Here is a 4514-nt window from a genome sequence, read left to right as displayed (position 1 = left end):
TACGCTACAGTAGACATTCAATAATAAGTTCTTAAATCAAATACTTGCATACGGAAAATGTAATGAATAGTTATTCGCTAAATTTCAAAATATTTGTCAGATACTCTAGAAAGTATATATAAACATGACCTTCTACTCAAGTTATCCAAAAATATGGGGATAAATTATACAAGTTATGCAAAAATGTAGATAATAAATTATTACGCTATCCGCAAACGAATATCTATATGTGGATAATTCTACATTTTTGATAAAAGTAAAGTCTCTATCCGGGTTAACCCTGATAATTGATCAATCACAAATAAATCTGACTATAAAATAAATATACATTAAATTTATTGTCCAATGTCAATTACACTGTGCGAATTCAATTGTTTCAATAATTACAGGAAAAATCCAGCAGAGTATAAAAACAGAACTAAAACCAGTAAGGAAATGTCAAAAGTCGGACGGGCCCGATTATTTGATACCCTACACCATTATGCGAATTTAGTAGAGCCTCCCGTAACAAAAAAAGTTTTTATTTGGGAATATATGTGAAGTAGATAATACCATCTCTGAACCAATAACATTGCTTTATAGTGCACGACATGATTCCGATAAAAATTATATTAAAAAATATTTATTGAGCAATAGTTATACCGGACCGAGTTCCACCAAATGGAAAAAAAAATATAAATGTGAATAATTATTTTGTGTCTCGTACCATCACTCGTTACTGATACTTGCGATACCCGACGTCAAGGAAGTGGGCGGAAGAAAACAGCAACATCAGCTGAAATGGTTCGAAAAGTAAAGAAGCGACTTGATCGAACCCCGCGTCGCAGTGGCCGAAAAATGACTCGTGAGCTGAACATATCGCAATATTCCATTCGGGAAATATTGAAAAATGAGCTCGGGGTGAAGCCATTGAAATTCCAAAAAGTGCAAGAACTTATACCGCAACAGAAAGAAAATAGACTCAAAAGAGCTAAAGAGCTGCTTCGCTTGGCCGAAAGTGTTGAACTGCCGAATTTGGTTTTCTCCGATGAGAAAACATTCGTTGTCCAGCAGTTTGTAAACAAACAAAATGATCGTGTTTAATTGCCAAAGAGGTCAGTTGAAAATATGTACCTTCAGTTGGCCACCAGAACTCAAGCGCTGGTCATGATGATGGTATGGGTCGCCATAACAGCCGATGGTCGCTCTCCGCTCTTATTAATCGACCGTGGCATCAGAATAAATGCCGAATATTATCGCGAAAATATTCTAGAGGGAGTATTAAAGACTTGGGTACGCAAACATTTTGGCCGAAGACCTTGGTCATTCCAATAGGAATCAGCACCCGCCACCCAAGAATGGTTACAAAATGAGGTTCCTTGCTTCATTTCCAACGTACAATGGCCACCAATAGCTCCGCATACCAATCCGTTGGACTTTTGTGTCGGGAGTATTTTGGAAAGCAAGGATGACTCTAAAAAATACCAAGTGTCGATCACATCAAGCAAACGCTTTGCTGGGAGTGGGCCAAAATACCGCAGGGCAACATTCGGGCAGCGTGTGACGGTTTCATTGGCCGTTTGAAGGCCATAATTCGTGCCAAATGTGACCAATTCGAACAAATCTAAACATATTCTAAAATTTGATGCTATTTCCGACATTTTTTGCTTTCATTCCATAAAATTTAAAAAAAAATTAAAAATTATGGCGTTTGGCTTTGTTGTAGTTTTTTTATCTCACATGAATTATCGCCCTTTTTATTGGCAACATTGATGCCAATATATTCATGATATATAATGAAAATAGAAAATTATTTTCATTGGTGACTTATTGTGAAATTCGATGAAGAATAATTTTGTCTTTGACGTTGTCCTGCTAAAATTATGTTATGTCGTTGAATTCGACATAAACTCATATAAGAGTCACCAAAGGGTGTCTCCCTTAAAAAAGGATTATATATATTTATTTCGAATGTAATTTTCTTAAAAACTATTGCACGTATATAAATAATTTATTCTAAGCCTCATTGTGGAATTTGGTGTAGAATATTTCCTTTTTTGACACTTTGTGTCTTAAATGAAGTTTTATATCACTTTCATGCCTCAAGTCGAAAAACGACCAAAGAAAATTCCATTGAAGAAATAGAAGATATTTTGTGTTGAAAATTGAAACAAATATTTTCTGGAATATAATGAAAATGGAGATTTCTTTTTGTTGGTGACTTTTAGTGAAATTCGATGAAGCACATATTTGTCTTTGGTGTTGTCCTGTCAAAATTAGGTTTTATTGGAGAATTTTGCATAAACTCATATGAAGTATGACTTAGACCCTAAAATTCCTGGCGTTTAGGTAAGATTTGGAGTTTTCATGTATTCTAAGACCTGTAGTAGAATTTTATAACAAATAATTTTATAAAATATTCTAACTTGTTACGATCCCGCTATAGTAGGGTTTTTTAACAAATTGTTGAAAAAAAGACAAAAATATCCCCTTTGTTTAAAAATATCGACAGAATTTATCCCCGTTTTATTATCACTAAAAGACGGCGGAAATTACTCAGAACAAGAATGACAACTTTAAAGCTAAGAACTAATAATATATCAAAATCTCAATCATACATTTGTATTTTCTATAAAATTCACTTTCCACAATCTCCAATCCGTTTTATTCCATCACCACTGTCGCCGATATACTGCTGAGAAATAATTTATATTATTTGAAAAGTCGCAGAAGAACACATTTGGTGTGAGTAATTGTTGATGCAAGATAATAAACTAAGCAGTAAAAACTGCTACGTCGGGTATCAACAGAATTCTCGGCTCAACGTGATGGAATGGGGGGGATTTTTTTGTGTGTTAACAGAGAATGACACTTTAATTGATACTTATGTACAGACGTATGTTTTAATGCATATTTTTATGGGAGAAAATTAAAAAAATACACGTTTTTAATAAGCGTTGAACTATTTCGATTTGAGTTTGATACTACGACTTGGTGACCTGGGGATTGGAAAAGTTCTAAGGGATTTAAATGTCTTATAAAAGGCGCTCTGAGAAAATGGAAAGGGTTGATAGACCATGGTAATATATATTCATACATTCCTGGCGCTAAGGTAAGATTTATACTTTTGATGTCTTCTGGGACCTATAGCAGAATTTTCTAACAAATAATGTTTTGGAATACTTTGAGTTGGTTTAAAGGGAGTTTTTAGACATATTTTAAACCAGTGAGGAAAGGCCAAAAGTCGGGCTATTATAACCTATCTGGTGGGCTAAAACCGTAAAATCGGATGAAGATTTATATCGAAGGTATATAAAAATCTAAACCAATCTCGATAAAATTTGGCATGATTATTTTTGAGCTGTATCTGATGTTCGGTATCAAATATCATTGAACCGATCTTGATAAAATTTGACAAAGTTATTTATGGGCTGTATCTGAAATCTGGTACCAAATATCATTGTTGTGGAGTGCATATTACGAATGTGGGGGACTTAAAATGCCAAATCGGATGAAACATATATATGGGAGCTATAGCTATATATGAACCGATTTTCACAAAATTGGAAGTACCTTGAAACAAGGATGAATTCAGTCGGAATTAACAAAATTCAGGTCATTTGGACTGATATTAGCACAATTAACCCAAAATCGGACGAAGAAATGGAGCTATATCCAAATCTGAATCGATCTTGTTAAAATTTGGCGGAGGTATTTCTGGACTGTATCTGATATCTGGTACCAAATTTTATTGTTGTGGAGTGCATATTACGAATGTGGAGGACCTAAAAACCCTAATGGGATCGGACATATATATGGGAGCTATAGCCATATACGAACCGATTTTCACCAAATTTAAATTACATGCTTCTAGGCTGAATTCGGTCGTAAGTGCCACAATTCATTTGGGGTGATATTAGCCATTTAGTGCAAAATAAATCTGCAATCGGATAAAGATATATATATGGGAGCTATATTCAAACCTGAACCGATCTTGATAAAAATATTGCAGAGGTGTTTCCGAGCTGCATCTTATATCTGGTATCAAAGATTAAAGTTGTGGAGTGCATATTACGCATGTGAGGGATGAAAAATATAGGAGGAACTATATAGCTATGTCTGAACCGATTTTTACCAAATTTGAAGTATTTGTTTGTTGGAGGAAACAAACGGACTGACATGCATAAATCGACTCACAAAGTGATTCTATGAAGATCCTAAAAAGTAACTATGGGTCTATCTTACTTCTTTTTCTTCTCCAGGTTACAAACAAAGACACAATACCCTTGTAGGTGTAGGGTATAAAAAGGACAAAATGACCCCTTCGTTGACTGGCTTGTTATTATCTGCGATATTGCTGAAGGCACTATACACCTAAATCAATGGTTTTAAAGACATCTTAATCCGTAAAATTTAAAAAAATGTGAAAAGGGGAGATTCTCTATTTAGGTTACATTGCGATGTTTTATATTCCACAAAATCTATTGAGGTTAAACAAGTAAAACAGCTATAAATTCGGCCGATCTTTGAATACC

Source organism: Musca domestica, unplaced genomic scaffold (genome assembly GCF_030504385.1).
Source record: "Musca domestica strain aabys unplaced genomic scaffold, Musca_domestica.polishedcontigs.V.1.1 75, whole genome shotgun sequence".
Classification (NCBI taxonomy): domain Eukaryota; kingdom Metazoa; phylum Arthropoda; class Insecta; order Diptera; family Muscidae; genus Musca; species Musca domestica.
This window is presented reverse-complemented; position numbering follows the sequence as displayed.